At 29.2% G+C, this 18,368-nt stretch overlaps 1 long non-coding RNA gene across 1 annotated transcript; it reads right to left on the bottom strand.

Moving 5' to 3' along the window:
* Nucleotides 1-2,457: 2,457 nt before the first annotated feature.
* LOC148195532 (uncharacterized) lies at nt 2,458-2,964 on the bottom strand. Its single transcript, XR_015780734.1, has 2 exons — nt 2,807-2,964; nt 2,458-2,721 (listed from the first exon to the last, which is right to left on the bottom strand). It is a non-coding gene; the product is annotated as an uncharacterized LOC148195532 (long non-coding RNA).
* Between the last annotated feature and the right edge of the window lie 15,404 nt (nt 2,965-18,368).

Raw genomic sequence — 18,368 nt, 5'->3', positions numbered from 1 at the left:
CGACATTAATATGAAATTAAAAAATATATTTTCACTTATAAAAATAATTAAAAGATAGGTTAAGTTGGCTTAAGTTAATTAAATGGAACTTGATTGATATCTAACCGTAAGTGAACTTTACTAAATTTGCTAACGTCATACTAACCCGACATCAATATAAATAATTTTATTTATTCTTATAGTAAATATAAACTTAATTTATTTACACTCTTTACATGGTTTAAAATTAAGTATAAAAATGATTTTATATCTTTTAATTTTTATAAAAGAAATTATTTTTTATGACACTTTAGAATCAATAAAACCACTCCAAAAATATTATATATTTCTAATATCTTTATTTGAAAATCAATTTAATGTTTTCTCATAATGCTCATTTAAAATATATTCAATAAAATTAAAAAAGTAATTCGACTAATAAAAAAATTAAGTATTATACTAATCTTAATTGATTTGGTTTGTATATGGTGAAGAGTAAATAGTCCAATTTATTAGTTTCAACCACATTTGGATCCACTAACATTGCATTTGAACTTCACCTTTAAATTACGAGCATTGCCATCACCATATATATATATTTAGATTTAAATAGTATTTCCTTGTTTGGACAGTAATAAACACGGGAAGATGCTAAATAAAAAATAAATAAATATAAAATAAATAATGTTAGTATTTATGATAAATTTATTTATTTTTAATATTTTATTTATTTTAATGTCAATTTAGTAGAGGTTAATTTTAAAAGAAAAATTAAAATAATTAAAGTTAGAATGGATTAGTGAAGAGTAATATTATTTACCTTTAATATTTATATTTATTTAAGTTAGTGTTACATCAATGCTAAGTTGTATATTTTGAATTTGTATCCGTTCTTTATATTAAATATGAATTATAGATTAATTTTAATCTAATAACCTATATTTAAATATCACAACTATCTTCTTTCACATTTTGTATAAATCTACTCATAAGTATAAACTAAACCGACAAGGATGAAAACCTTAACAACTAGGAGAATTTAGACAAGAAGGCCATTCAAACCCACTTATGTGGTTGGTTATTTGTAGCAATGATCTAAAATTTTTCAATTTTCTAATTACAGTGGAATGTCTGAAAAGGGAATACTGTTGAAGAAACAGAAGAAATTTCTAAGGGATGGAGATGAAGATGGGAAACTGAACAGAACCACTTTGTGCAGCTAATCACAGAAACTAGAACACGACAAAAAAACATAGAATTATGAATGTTTCAGAAGTTATATAAATTATCAAGTATAGGAATATTAAATTTATTTTCATTTGGTTCTTTCTGAGAATAATAATTTTATCAGCTATATGTCACTGACATTTTGGATTTTGGCATATCCAATAATAAACTATCAAAATGACCTTAGAATGTGGCTCACATCATTCAAAAATCATGATTCAAATGGGCTATTTCTCAATTAACTGTAGAAAAAATTATTCCAAGAATTGAATTATTATAATTGATTCATGTGATAGTTTAGTTTTATTATGTTAAAGAAATTTTAGATTATTGGTTTCTTTAAAAGTGACATTATTCTGAGGTTATCTGAAGTTAGAAATCTATTTATAGTATTTGATTCTTTATTTAAAATAATTGTTCTTGACATAAAATGAGAAAATAAAAATTAGTTAGAAAATGCTTTTTCAAATAATACGAATTGTCGTTGATAATCTTTTTACTAAAGATGCTTAATAAGGACTTTAGACCCAACTAAAACTTATAAATAAAATTAAACAAATTCAAACTAAATTATCGCTGTTTATTGTTTTATAATTTTCAATACTCTTTCCAATTTGTGCTCAATTGAAATAATTTTCATATTATTTTTACTAAAAATAGTATTGACAGTTCACAATCTGCATTCATAAAGGGAGGAGACTCTTAGATTGTGGAAGATTTATTCTTTGAAAATTGTGTGATAGATGGGTGAAAGTAAGCTTGGTGCATCATAATCATTTTAAAACTAACTTTCAACATTTCCACCTAATGCAACTAGATGAAACGCAAAACACAATTGGGTAATATGAAAACATAGAAATTAAGAGAAAGTAGACGCAAAAGAAATATTTTATCTATCACAGCTGAATTTTTTATTATGAATAAAACTAAACATTAGTAACAAAACCAGTGATTTCATAGTAATAACATCACTAGTACAGATAAAAGAAATGGCACCGGTTATTTTCACTAATAGACACCGGTTCATGAACCGAGGCATATTCAGACGAGGTAAAAGGTGATACACTTTATGCCTCGGTTAACAGGACCGAGATTGTTCTCTCCCTCTGCTGCCTCGGTTGGAGACTGAACCGAGGCAGTAGGGTCTTTTTTTTTTTGTTATAATTTTCCAGTATTCTGGCAGTAGCAAGCAAACGTTATGCTCAAACAAATTACACACAAACTTGCACAGAAAACAGAGAACAGAGAACATGCACACAAATAATCTAGTTAATTTTCATTAACAAATTACACACAAACTTGCCCAGAGAATTTACAGTTGCAAATTACACAAATCAGAGAAGAATTTACAGTTGCAAATTACACAAATCAGAGAATTTACAATTCCAAATTACACAAATCAGAGAATCAAGGAGACAGACAAATAAAAAACAGAGAACTGGATTCAGCAAAACAATGGAGTTCTTCATTTTTCTCCACAACCTTCACCCCTTTTGCAGATCTGAGCACATTAGCCTGCTTAGAAAATGATGGCAAATTAACACAGGAATTTAATTTTGGTGCCTCGGGCAAATTAACACAAGCAAATTAACACATTTACCTTTTGCAGGCAAAACCCTAATCTGACCCCAATCTGACCCTAATCTCAGATTCGCACCACCACCACCACCACTATCACCGCCGCCACCATTGACGCACCACCACCGCATGTTCTTCCCTCCAGAGGCGACGCACTCGCAGGAGAGAGCGAGACCGAGAGAGCGACGGAGCGAGACCGAGAGAGGGGAGGCGAGAGCGAAGGGAGGCGACAGCGAGGGGAGGCGACAGCGAAGGGGAGGGAGGCGAGAGCGAGGGAGGCGAGACCGAGACCGAGGGAGGCGAGACCGAGACCGAGGGAGGCGAGACCGAGGGGAGGGAGGCCAGATCGAGGGAGGCGAGACTGAGAGCGAGGGAGGGCGAGAGGGGAGGGAGGTGAGACTGAGAGCGAGGGAGGGCGAGAGGGGAGGGAGGGGAGGGAGGCGAGACTGAGAGCGAGGGAGGGCGAGAGGGGAGGGAGGCGAGACTGAGAGCGAGGGAGGGCGAGAGGGGAGGGAGGGGAGGGAGGCGAGCGAGGCGCGCGAGGGGTGAAGGGGTAGGTCTTCGCGTGTTTGGGGAAAATATGGGGAGAAATAAGAGGCTTATATGCCTCGGTCCTTTTGGGACTGAGGTAGTAGAGGCTTATACGCCTCGGTTCTTCTTAACAACCGGTGCAGTATACTTCTTTTACCTCGGGTTTCTCTTAACCGCGTCAGAAATTGTGTCAGAAACCACTCATTAGGCACCGGTTGCTTTTACAACCGAAGTGGTAACCCTTTTTGGCACCGGTCAAGTCTGAACCGAGGCCTATAAGGTCTCGTTAATTACAAAATTGCCACCGTGTCTGAATAGACAGCGGTTTGATATAAACCGAGATCTATTGTGCGAGTTTAAATGTACATTTTGTACTAGTGCATCCAACAAATAATAAATATCATTATAATATACAAATATTTTGAATGATTATGATAATATTTTAAGAAGTAAACTTAATTTAATATTAGTATGACAAAATTTATACCTAATTAAACATTTGGGAGTTTTATTTATTTTCAAAGATCTCTGATGAGTAATAACTTAACTTATTTTTGAACATGTTAGAAAAAGAAAAGGCACATAAGTGAGTTATGTGTGTATATATTTTCTATCCACCTTAATGATATTTTGTAGAGTTTTGAACATGCAAAGATGTTGGATACAAACAAAGTTCCACGTAGTATAAAATAAGAAATAGAGCTTATATACATATAAGATACCTCTCTTGATAAGATGTTTTTTGAAATGGTATCAAAAAGTCTCACATCGGATAAAATAAGAAATAGAGTTTATATACACATAAGATACCTTTCCTTGGTAAGATGTATTTTGAAGTGGTATCAAAAGCAAATCCGTGAAGACTTAACCCAAAGCGGACAATATGTTACCAGTCTGGAGATATATGAATATGTTATATATATTGAAACTACACAACATTTTTTTTTCTGAAAATATTAGAAAAGGAAAAGGCACATAAAAGAGTTATGTATGTATATATTTTGTCTATCCACCTTAATGATATTTTGTAGGGTTTTGAATATGCAAAGATGTGGTCCAAATTGGAAAGTATGGCATTGGAAGCTGACTGTTTATGAAGAAGAGTGGAGAGGATGGGCATTGTTTCAAAGAAGCAGTGCAAGTCTTCTTTCAGCTCCCAAATCCCCAACTGTGTGGGTCCCACAACACATCATTTTCCTTCATTAAATAATGGGACCAAGTTTGATTGTTACTATCATGTTGATGATGATGCATTATGTGAGAAAGGGGTGTGTGTTGTGGACCCTCCCTCTCCCTCCTTTCCTTTTCCCCTATGCAAGTTTATCATACCATCACTCAAAAACAAGCAAATGGTGTTCAAAATCTCATCATTTCATACTTTTCAAACCCTAGCACGTGGACACCTTCAAAGTTTATGACACTGTGGGGGGCACCTCATTCATTGGCTGCTGCTTCTGCTTTCTGCTTTCTGCTTTCTGCTATCTGCTGCTTCTGTTCCTCATCAAAAACACCATTCAAACATTCATTTTTTGTTCCTATTCTTCTCCTTCCACTGTTCAAAGGGTTCCTTCAGATCATTCTTCATGCCAATAATCAATAAATATTGTGTTTCCCATCATTCTTAGGGTTTGCCAATTCAGCCTAAGAGGAAAGAAAGAAAATGGGTGCTTTCCATTTCTCCATAATCATTGTGTGTCACATTTTCTGTCATGTGCTTTCATTCACTAAACTATAATGGAATCCTTTCACAAAGATGGCATTTTTCTAAATGGGTATATATATTCAAATATTATTCGTATATGGGAGCTTGAATTTAAGAAAAAATGCTCTGTTATGGTCAATAGATATGATAGCTTTCTTTGTGAGATTTTTATTTTATTTTATCAGTCTTATTTATATTTAAGCACTTTAATTGGGTTTGTGTTTCTTATGCTAAAATTAATAATTAATTTCTTAATTTTTTTATTTTATATTATTATTTATTTTATTAATTGATGATTGTTTATTTGTAGTAGACGTTTTAACATTATTTGCTATATTTGTTTCAAATTATATATTTATTTTAGTTTAATTGAGATGAAACTTTTTTTATATTTATATTAAATAGATATAATTTAATTGTGTTGTTGATATTCGTAGAATAATATACCTAATTAGCCTCTCAATGAGTAAAATTTTATGAGTAGGTTAAGATGGAATTTATATATATAGTATTTTGATTCTCATAACTTAACAAAATAAAGGTTGAATTTAGTTTTACTTTCTAAATTTGATATGACATTATAATTTATTATATCTAAAATTTTTATAGAATATGATCTCAAACTTCTGAATAATTATAGTCTTCTAATTTAATTACGTTAATTTATTCTTTTACATATCAAATAGTGTTTTATATTAAAATTTTACATTATTTAACACATTCCAAATTAAATGCTAATTAATCAAAAATATTATTTAATATGTAAAAAGAAAATTATCTCGATTAGATTAAAAAAAATATATTCATTAATTAATAAATATAAAATTTGAAATATAAATGAATTTTAGTTTGGTAACAATATTTAAAGATTTTAAACATATTTAACCTATGAAACTATATAGGATAAATCAAGAATATCATTACATATTTTTAATATTTAAATGAGTAGGACTATATCAAACTTATCACTTTACAATCCTTATGAACTTTTAAAACTATATTAGATTGATCTGATCAAACCTATACACTACAATTTATATATCATAGTTGATTTTAGTTTGTTGTTATTAATATATTTTTAATTATGATTAAAGTAGATAATTATGATTTTAAATATTTTTAATTATGATTTTTAATCATAAAATATTTTAAATTTCTCTTTGATTGGATTAGGAGTCATCAATATTAATTAGTTTCTTCTTCACCTCTGATGGTCATTCCTCCTCGTTGTCACCATGGTCACCTCCATCATTCCTTAGAGGAATTTGACAAAGGCATCATTCCACCTAGCCAGTGCATCGTTGAACCTTGAAAGATTCATCACTTTTATGATTCCAATTTTACCATTTTAGTAAATGTTAATGCAAACGGTCAACATCTTCTTCCAAAGCTGCCAACAAGAACAACCTTACCTCAACTGCCTATCCTTAGTGACTCTATGTCGTTTGAGGAAGCTCTAAGCCAAGTCGTCGTGAATTTGTTTGTATCCAAGGTGATGACTGATTTACATGTTGTAGTAGCTCAAGACATATGTCCAACACCTTCAAAGCTTCGTGTCATTATTGAAGAACCTTTAGAAGAAACACAAGTTTTGTAGGATACAACAAGACATCATTTAACCCTCTACAAACCATTCCCTCCACACCTCAATGAACATTGAGTCCAACAGTAGAAGACCTTAACCCTGTCCATCAATCACTTAGCCCAACACCTCAACCCATACCCTTAAACTCGCAACCTAAACTATCCAACCCATCCTCTCAAATAGTCACATCCAAACCTCAACCCATAACCACTTTGCCACCAAATTGTGACCTACCTTCTGACCCAGCTTCCACTGCTCTATTGTAACATATGCACAAACTTATGGTGCAACACTCTACAAATACTCTTGCAGAACTTGCCGCTATTAGGGCTGAATAGAATGAGAAGTTCATGGAAGTGGTCAATACCCTAAACACCCTAACTCATAAGTTTTTCCATCCACTTGGACCAACCACACAATAACCACCACAACCACCATCAATCCAACCTCCTTCACCTCTTCCATCTTTGTCTAGGCAATGATAACCTCTCATTCTACCCTTCAATGTTCATCAGAAAATGGGGAGAGAAAGCACTAAATGATATCACCTAGGGGGAGTTGAGTCATCTAGGGGGAGCTTAAGCACTTAGGGGGAACTTAAGGAGTTTAGACTTTATGAAGTTTCTAAATGTTTCATTTATACAATTCTAATACATTACTTCTATATATGCTCTAATACATTCATCTTCATAACATACTTGTTTAAAATTACTCTAATAATCCTTTTGCTTTGATACTTATGTTATGCCAACAACAACTTGCTCTGATACTTACATGCTATGCCAATACAAAATTTATTATTATTGCTCTGATACTTATGTGGTGTTTTCATTGAGAGTCGAACTCAAGGGGAGAAAGTTGTTATTCCAATACTTATTTGCTCTGATACAATTATTGACATCATTAATGTTCTTCTCATAATCCTTTTTTATCTTTATCAAATAAGGGGAAGAAAAATGAATGTTAAACACTAGTAAAAATCGTATTTTAAACACTGGAGAAGGTAAAGAGAAAATACTAAATGGAGAAAGTAGCATCCTAAACACCAAATATTGTTTAGGACACCATATAATTTAACATATCTGATCAAATATGGCTTAACTATTTCAAATCCTCATAGATATATTTCGTTTAGCATGTGTAATCATTGAACATAAAAAATGGAGAGATTGTTAAGATAAGATCGTCTAGAGAAATTAAACTATCTAGCAACTCATGTTTAAAGTTTAACAAACAACACTCGATGAAATATTATTTATAGAGTGAAGCGTCTAAAGTTTGTATTTGATAAAGATAACTTAAAAGAAATAAGGTTCTACCAATACAATTGTCTATGAAAATATAATTTGTCTATGAAAATATAATAATCACATTATAATAAATAAGTGTCTACCAATACAACCCAATATACATCAAATATAATAACCACAAACAGAACTCAGTTATCATCTTCAACAATTCTAATTACTTTACCAAATTATGCATCACAAACAAAATTTCAGCTTTCCATATCTCTTTTCCTCCACTTTCCTGACTTACTGATTCCTCTCTCCCATTATGTTTTACCTTACTTTTCATAATATCCTATAAATTATTATCGTTTTCCATATTTACACAAATAAAAAAAAGTGACAATTACTTGGATACTCCAACATCATAAAATTATCTTAAAGAACAACTCATTCATGAATATTTACAATATAGAATGCAAAATTTCACTATCATATCTTACATGACACTTTGTCTACTCAAGATGAAAGGATCTATACTAAACAAGATGAATCGTTCAAAATTTATTTACAAGAAATTTTATTAAAGAGACTATTATTTACAGAAATAAATTGATGTACACTCAAATAATAATTTTTACTAATTTAATGTTTGTTTAGTTTTATTACTACACAATTTAAATAAGATATTATTTCATTTGGTTAACATTTTGTTTGCAACTCTAAAAAGGGAATAATATATAATATTAATAAAAAAAATATGAATTGGGATAGATTATTCAAAATTACAGGAATATCATTTAAATTTTTTATATTATGAACCAATAGTTATACTTTTAATCTCTAATCTATATCAGAGCTATTTTACTTCAAAAAATAATTATATATATAAAGAAATCATATTTTCACAATTGATTATTTTAATATACATGTGTATATGATTTTATCTTTAAATTTTTTATAATTACTTTTACTTATTGAAGTAAATAATTATAATAATGGTTATTGATAATAATTTAATTTTTTTCAGAAGTAATTCTGGAAATTAAATTCGTAGTTCATATAGCACTATTATGTATATCTGTTTAAGAAATTTAAAAATAAGATAAATGAGAAAAAAAAATTCCTATAACTTAATAAATATTTTTTATCGACAAATAATAACTTTTAGTAGATACTTTATTATAATTTTACTTTTTATATTTTAATAATTATTTTTCATTATAATTTTAGTGATATAATTTTTTAATTACATTTATTACATTTTTTATCACAAAAAATTTGTGAGCATATATTATATACCTGAATGACACTTTTATAATGAAACAACTGAAAAGGAAATAAGAAGATTATAGTAAATACTAGAAATATGACCAGCCCAAATTACAGGAAAATCATGGGCTGTTCTTTTTGTTAATTCAGCATTCCCTTTTCTATATTTTAGTTTATTTCCTAGCCCAAAAGCAAGTCAATGACACAAAAAATATACATTGTTAATTTTCATGTTTTACATCAAAAGAATATTCCATTGTTAATATAAAAAAGAAAACTAAATTACATTAAACATATAGTTTTCTAAAATTATAAAACTTTTTCAGATTTTTCCACTTAGACTAATCTCCGTGATTATATTTAAAAGACTACACTTATACTTCTTAGATGTTATACCAATTCTTCTTCATTGCATAAAAAGCATACATTATATTATCTTATAAAAGAGATTTACTTCAAACGTAAAAAAAAAAAGACAAAAAAACCAGGAAAAAATTGTATTATTTTAAAAATGGTTAGTGTAATTTAATAAAACAAAGAAAGAAGAAACTTAATTGAGATACATTAATTTGTTCTTATGGTTTTTGTATTTATTTTTTTAATGATAATTTTCATGTAATAATGAGTGATAATCTTAAGAAATAAATTTAAATCATTGAAAGTTATTTTCATTTATATTTTATAATTCTGTTTTATCTTTAATCGATTATATTCTTCAATAAATAAATAAATAAACTTTGAAATGTAAAGTTAACCCAAATAATAAAGTTCATAATAATCTCTATGATTTTATAAAATATATCTTACATAGTCTTTTTCAAAAATTTATATGAAAACGTAAAGTTCTGTTTGATTTTACATTAAATGCATGATCTTGCATGGATCCAAATAAAAGTTGTGGTTGGGGACTAAGGAGGATCAATCAATCATAGTTCATTGTTGTATTTATTTTTTTTTAATGTAAAAGCACTTAATCATCAAGAAATTAATATGACAAAGGCTTATTAGTTAAATGTATTAAATGACATGATGTCTCATTAATCATTAATCATTAATCATTAATCATTAATCAATTAACAATGACAAAGTCCTAAATCATATGTTCATAATAAGATGGATGATTGGATGGACCCATGCATGCATGCCATCAACATCTTTTGAATTGATTATTGATTAATTCACAACTTCTAACACTTTCTCACACAAACATATCTTAATTTGAAAGCATTAAATTTCTCCCTAACTTTGTAGTGAGGGGCTACACACTATGAGAAGTTAAAGTTGAAAAAGTTAGCCATATCAAAAGTCTCATAGCTAAGTTGAGATTGGTCATATCAACCCTGAGTTGAAGGTACTCATAAATTCAACTATTTTCCAAAACGTGGTAAATATTTAGGCCTAAAAACTAAAGATTTTTTTTTTCAAAAATGATATTTTGATAATATTAGAGTAAAAAATTATTTTGAATAATTTTTTATATTTATAGTTTCTTTTATTAGATTTGTGTAATTTATTGTCAAATTTATTAAACTTAGCTTCGGGGTCACATCACCAACAAATCCATGATTTTTATATGTGGACATGATTAGGTAAACTATCTTTTGAACTGATGTGGATGAGACATAAAACTAAAGGCATTAAATATTTTGACTAGATATAATTTAGCACATTAAACATTATTTCTTTTTCAGATGTTTCGGTTATAGGAAATGAAAGATAACATTTTTTTCCTACAATTTATTTTCAATAGTCGGCAAGTTTTCTTGTCATCAACTATAGAAAGAGACTATGGCTTAAAACACTTTAATATTTTACACCATATTCACCTTTTTTATATTTTAATCCGTTGAATTCTTTTTAGTTACTCTCTCTGTATTCATGATATAATTATTGTGATCATAATCCATAATTTGGTTTATAATCTATAGATCAGTTCTAATTTTCCTTGAATAACGGGGACAAAAAATACAACCTCAAAATTTCTTTCATTAGGATCAAAATCAAGATGATTTAATCTTATTATAAGATTTTAGTTAATTTTTAAAAACAACAAATTTAATATTATTCAAAAGTCTAGCTGAATTATTTTAAGTCAAAGTCGAGTAAGATGACCTAAGCAAAGGTTGAGATAGTCAAATGTTAAGATGGATCGATTTGACTCAAAGATCGAGACAGGTCAGTCAAGGATAAAGGTTGAGACAAACTAGTCGAACAAAAAGGTCGAGACAAGTCAATATAGACCGAAGGTCGAGACTGGTTAACCTGAATTGAAGGTTAAGACAGGTTGATGGTTGAGACCCGTCGACCTAAGTAGAAGGTCAAGATGGAGCGACCCAAGAGGAAAGTCGAGAAGGACTAGCCAAGACCAAAGGTCAAGAAGGGTATGCATGTGCCAAAGATTGAGACAAACATATCTAGGTCAAAAGTTGAGGCGGGCTCACCCGGACTGTAGGTTAAGATGGTTTGTCCCAAGTCCAAAGGTCGAGACAGGTCGTCTTGTGTCATAGGTGAAGATGGTCTACCTTAGGATGAAGGTCGAGATGGTCTACCCTAAGACAAAAGTCAGGATGGCCTGCCCCGAGTCGATGGTCGAGATAGGCTGCGTAAGATGTCGAGATAGACTGGGTGGGATCTAAGATCGAGGTTGATTGATCTCCAGGCTAAAGATTGAGATGATTCAGGTCGGATCGAAGGTCCTAAGGTCCTAACAGGCCAGTTTGTGTTGAAGGTCAAGACATATCTTCTTGAGAAAAAGGTGGAGACACATTGTTCTAGTGTCGAAGGTCCAATAAGATATTTAACAAAAGTAATATATTTTCTTATTTTAAAAGAGAAACCATTGGTTGGCTCTACTTCACAAGAATTTGTGGGCATTTTGGTTCTGTTGATTTTCCAATAAGAGACTTTTTTATTTTGAGAACTTTTCTGTCCCTAACCTATATGTGTCACTAAGTTATATGTGGTGGGAATCCAAGTGTGAGTTTAAGTCCCACATTGGATAGAAATGAGAAAATAGAGTACTATATAAAGATGAAAGACTCATTAACTTATTGCCTTAAGGTTTTGAGTAGAGAGTGATGTCAATCCCTTATTTAGTTTGACTCACGTCTCATTGTTATTGTGTCTCCCCGGTGAACCTCCCCTTTGATAGACCCAACAGTGGTATCAGAACCGATGGTTTGTCTTGGTGACTGGCTCAAACGAGTAATGATCCATATACCGAAAGTCTTCCTGGCATAGGGTATTCAAGTAAGTAAGTCTCGTTAAGATGAACGACGGTACGAAGGGCTACTCGTGGTTGCGGTTGATTGGGAATGCTTCCGCTGGAGAGGGAGTGTACCTATGTTGAAGGGACTCCCCCTTGAGGGGAAGATTGTTGGAATCCAAGTGAGTCTATGTTCCACATTGGATAGAAATGAGAAAGTAGAGCACTATATAAAGATGAAAGACCTATTAAATCATTGCGTTAAAGTTTTGGGTAGAAAGTGATATTAATCCCTTATGTGGTTGAGCTCAGGTTTCATTAATATTGTGTATTCTTGGTGAAACTCCCTTCGATAGGCCCAACAATATGGAGTGTAACAAATTAACATATCTAATTGTGGTTAGTTATTAATTGTTATGTATGATATATTATTTATGGATATTCGTGGAATTAATTTGAGATGATTTATAAGAATTGTTTCTACTTTGATTAAGGTGATATGTGAGGATTTGTTAAAAAGCTTTTGAAAGAGAGGATGAAATGTGAAATGAGGAGAAAGTTGTTGATTTCTTAGTATTATTTTGTAAATTACTAATTTACCTCTCTATATTTGATATTTGATTTTTTTTATAATAAATCAATTTACTGGATATTTTTTAAAAGAATAATAACACTTTTGGAAGTTAAAAAATATTTTTAAATAATTAATATTTTTAAGAAATAATTTTTTCTACTTTTTGAACTAATTTTTTATAATAAAAATTTTATATTTGAAAAATATATGTTAAAGCAATTTTGACATTAAACTATAAATGATACCAATTTTAATTAATTCAATCAAATTAACTAGATTACCAATATATAGTTTTTACTCAAATCCATCGTCTTTCCATTAACCAAATCACTTGACTTTTCATTTACTACAAATCAGTCTTTCACTTTCCATTCCTAACACAAAGCATTAGTTTTGTTAATTCCTTTGGACAAAATATTCATATCGTCTCCGTTTAAATTACAAAAATATTCATAATTTATTAAATAACTTAAGATACTATATATATTATTTTCTTAATATTTAGTTTCGTAATCTTTCTTTTTTTTTTTTTACTACATACATACATTTTCCTTCTCTATTATAATTGTTTGGTTTATTTTATATCCACACACAACCAACTTACATTTCCTCGTATTACAAATCTTAATTACACATCTTTTATTTGTATAACTATGTTTAAATGATGTACTATAATTTTCACATGCAAATGTCTGATTTTATCAATTTCAAGTATTTAATGACATAAACCCTTCGTTTATAATTAAAAAAAAACTTATTTTTATTTTCTTTTATCATTAATTTATTTTTATTTGTAGAATTTTTTTTATAAAACATTTTTCATTATCTTTCAACAGTTCTACCAATTCAATATGTAAATTTTTTTCTCAAATATCCAAAGTATTTTTTATCTTTTCATACAAATAATTATACTTTTTTTTATTCGTGCAATTTTGTTAGATGTGTATTAAACATGTTTGAACATTTTTGCTCTGTTCTAACACTTTTATTGTTTTTATTATGTAGAATATGCTTTTTATTCTTACAGAGTCAAAGATGTACTCTACAAAGATTTCGACTCCAGAACCATGAGGTCTTCTTGAAAGATGTAAGATTAGACATAAACAAAAACATCTTTGTAAACCGAATGTTAGATGTTGATGAAAGAGTGGCTGCTAAGGCAACCTAAAACGCAGCTATGGTGGAACAATTTGGTGAGGTTTAATACCTATTTTGGTCCTTGTTTGGTTAAAGTATTCAAAATGGTCCTAACTTTTTATAGATCTTCATAATTGTTCCACATATTTTGTAAAAATGATTCAAGTTGGTCTTTTTCGCTTACGACGTTAAAAGTGCTAACGGTATAATTGCCCCTCTAGCGAAATATGAATGAGTTCCAGATATTGATTACGTGACAAGTTCAGAGCAATTAACATGACAATTTATGTGTTATATATATATATATATATATATATATATATATATATATATATATAATAGTTAATAATTCTTTAATCTTTAATCTTTATGCTTTTTTTTCATATTTATCTATGTTGTGTTTTTGTATCTTTAAACTCCATACCAGGATTAATATTATAAACTTTATATCTTTTGTTTCATTGTTATCTACTATTTTTTTCATCGATTCAAAGGTCAATTATTATAAAAAAAAATACCTCTAGTCTAGTATTTACAAAATTGTTGTTGCTTTAATTTTCACATTGATTTCTCTTAAATAAATATTATATGAATGATGTAATAAAATCAGTTTTCTCGCAAACAGTAAATCATCAAAATAAGGATTCTAAAAACATATATAACTTCAACACATACTCACTCTTATAATTTATATTATGCTTTTTACTTTATTATTTCCCTTATCGAATTACACATCAAAATGCCATTTGTAATTAGGTTGTTGCTCACACATCATCAGCAAGAAACTCTTGCATCATTACACTTTACAGTTCAAATTATAGAACTTAGAAATTCTACCTCATTAACTATTTGACTAAAGATATTGAAATGGTCATGATTCCTAAACTTTACATTTCCACTGTAGTTAAGAAATTAAATAATAATAATAATCAATCAAACAAACTATTATTAAATTAAATCTTTTAGTTGTCCCTATTTATGTGAGTTTTTCCCAATTTGATTCCCGACTTATTAGAATTCTCAATTGAGTCCTTAAAAGTGCTAATTTGAGTCAATTGAACCTCTGCCGTTAAATTTAGTTAACGGGGTTAAGTTTTTTGTACAGGTGGGAGGTTTATGTGTACTTTTCTGAAACATGACATGCTGATGTTAGAGTAATGTGCTTGTGAACCTGTCTGATTATTTTTTCCAATTTTTCATATAGTCACTAGAGTTCATCACGCTCCATCACCTCCTTCGTAGTGCCAGCAATGCTCGTCCCCTCCCGCCCCCCACCAACGCAAACCCTCACACCACCGTAAGAAGAAGCCATCACGAGTTTCGTCAGAGCCACCGTGAAATCTCGAAACTTGTAGCGCAAAAGCTCCAAAATCACAGCGTCACCATGAGTATCACCGCGAAACGAAACTCCTCGCTTCATCTCCTCTATCGCGAAACACTTCCTCGCAACCTGCAAGACCTAAAACACAGAAAGCCCCAAATCTCTTCGCACCAGAAACCCCAAATTGCGACTTTGCTCATCTTCCAAATTGAATCCCAAATTTAATTCCAAATTGAATCCCAATACTTTAAATCCCAAATTCCTCTCAGATTTTGAATCCCAAATTCAGTTTTATTGAACCCTAAATCCCTTTTCAGAAGCTCTGCTAATTATAATGTCGATGTTGTACACGAAGCTTCCATTATCCAAAAGTTGTCTGTGTTGCTTCAACCTGTTGCTGCAAATGGCAAGAAAGTTCCTCTTGGGCAAAGAAAACTGATGTGTAATGATGATTGTGCTAAGTTAGAACGTAAACGGGTACTTGCAGATGCCTTTGAGATAACTGCTCCAAATCTGGATTCTCTCCATTTTGGTGATAATCCTGTTGCTTTTGAATTGCTTTCTGACATGTTGAGACGTGATCCTAAATGAGTTTTATCTGTTGAGGAGAGATGCAAGGTTTTGGTTCTTAGCAAAAACAGGGGAAATACACAAGGTCAAAAAATCCATATTTTCTCTCCTATGATAAAGGACAAAAGAGATGCAATGAGGTTCATTGCTGAAAGATGGAAGCTTGCGGTGTATGTAGTTGGTCGTGAGCCAAAAATTGTTGTTTGGAGAAGATGAAGAAATGGGGACGAATAGAACATTTATATTAGAATTGATTTTTTTTTTCAAGTTGAGAAAATAATATGTTTTTGGCCTCTCTAAAAACTTTAGTTTCAGTCTTACAATATTTTTTCAGAAATTCATATTATTATAATTTTACAAGTTGTCAAATTTCATGTTTCAACTCTCACCATGCCACATGTTCAAAAATTGACACATCACCCTCCCATTTGTGCAAAAACTTAACCCCCGTTAACTAAATTTAACGGCACGACCTCAATTGACTCAAATTAGCACTTTTAAGGACTCAATTGGGGATTCTAATAAGTCGAGGATCAAACTGAGAAAAACCCACATAAATAGGGACAACTAAAGGGTTTAAACTTGATTCCTAAACTTTACATTTCCACTGTAGTTAAGGAAATTAAAAAATAATAATAATCAATCAAACAAACTATTATTAAATTAAACTTCTTTAGTTTAACTTTTAGAAACTAATCGATTTTAAGTAGAACTTAAGTTGAATCAAACTATATCTTACAAATTTGAAAATGCATAATTTGGTTTTCATTTATAGTTCAAACAAGTTGTACATTAAAACATTAACTTAAAATGATTTAATTCAATTCACAACTTTTATTCTTGTAGTAGTGTTGTTTTTAATTCTCATTCTTCCTTTTTTTTTCTAATCTTGTGATGTATCAAGTCCTAATTTTCCTCTTGATTTAAAAAATTTTGTGTTGGCTTAGTCCCTTTCCTTTTTTTAAAAAAAGAATAACTTATTATAGCATGATGTAGGTTCTGATTATAGCAAAGTCCAGCCTAAGAGTTAAGAAATTATTATACAACATATAAACTAATGCCCAAAGTTTGAATATTATAATGATTATTTTAAAAATAATAAGTTTAAGAAAAAAAAAAAATATATATATATATATATATTAAATTGGATTCGTATTTTTAAAAATATAATACAATTTCATTATTTTCGTTAATATTCTATTAAAAATATTAATTTATATGTCATGTATTAATTCATAGTTTGATTTTTTTTACTTTTTATATTTTTAATTTAAAAAACAAATTGTTACATGTCAAGTAGCGTATTGTCAAGTATGAAATGTAATAAGTAACATATTAAATATTATTCTAACGTTACCTGAAAAATTTCAATTTAACTTTTATATTTATTATTTTAATTTAGTTCAGTCTATATTTTTTTTTTTTAAATGAAACAATTTCTTTCATCTTTAAACTAAATTCAAATTTATTTATTTTTATATAAATGTTATGTTGATATTTTTATTTAATATTTTTATTAAATATTTTTAAGAAGATTAATTTTTTATTTAAATTTATATTTCACATTAAACTTATTTAAATTTTGTTTTAAAATTTTGAATTTATTTGTATTGATATTTTATTATACCATACTTTAATGTAGATTTCTTTTATCTATGTGTCAAATAATTTACATTTAATATTTTAAAATTATATTTAAATAAAACTCAATATAAAATATAAATTTAAATAAACATAATTTTATTAAAAATATTTAATAAAAATATTAATATTTATATAAAAATTAAATTAGATTTTAATTTAGAAAAAATAAAATTAATCTATTTTAAAATAATTAATATTGAATCAAAATAATAAATACCAAAATAAATTAAAATTTTTTATATAATGTTTGACATTTTAATAACACACTATCTTTGTTACATGCCAATGCACTTACTTAATATATGACAATTTTTTAAATTAAAAAACTTATAAAAATATTTTAAAAAAGACTACTACTTGACATGTGATACATAAGTTAAATCATCAGTATAGTATTAACTAAATGGACCAAATTAAATAACATTTTAAAAAATAAAACCCAATTAATCAAAATATGAAAAAATAAAGATTTTTTCAAACAATACGAAGACCAACCAATTATTTTATCTTAAAGATAATGTGTTGAGAACATGTTTAACAAATATACCCACCTATAAAATTCTACAAATTTAAATTTTTAAATCAGCTTTAACCATAAACATGCATGTAAACATCAAAACATAGTCATTAAACAAAATTCAACGTCCCAAATTATCGAATCTGTGTTTAGACACGTATTCAAACCAGTTCAACCCCTCATATATGTACGTGCAAATCACTGTAAATTACTTCATCTAAATAACTTTAACATTTTATTTTATTTTATTTTTTTGTTATCGATCACTCTAAAGAAACACAGAATCTGCAGCAAAAT

This window comes from Vigna umbellata, chromosome 7 (assembly GCF_029865625.1).
Source record: "Vigna umbellata cultivar VRB3 chromosome 7, Vumbellata_1.0, whole genome shotgun sequence".
In the NCBI taxonomy this organism is placed as follows: domain Eukaryota; kingdom Viridiplantae; phylum Streptophyta; class Magnoliopsida; order Fabales; family Fabaceae; genus Vigna; species Vigna umbellata.
Note: the sequence above shows the minus strand (reverse complement) of the source record. Positions and strands in the feature narration are given on the sequence as shown.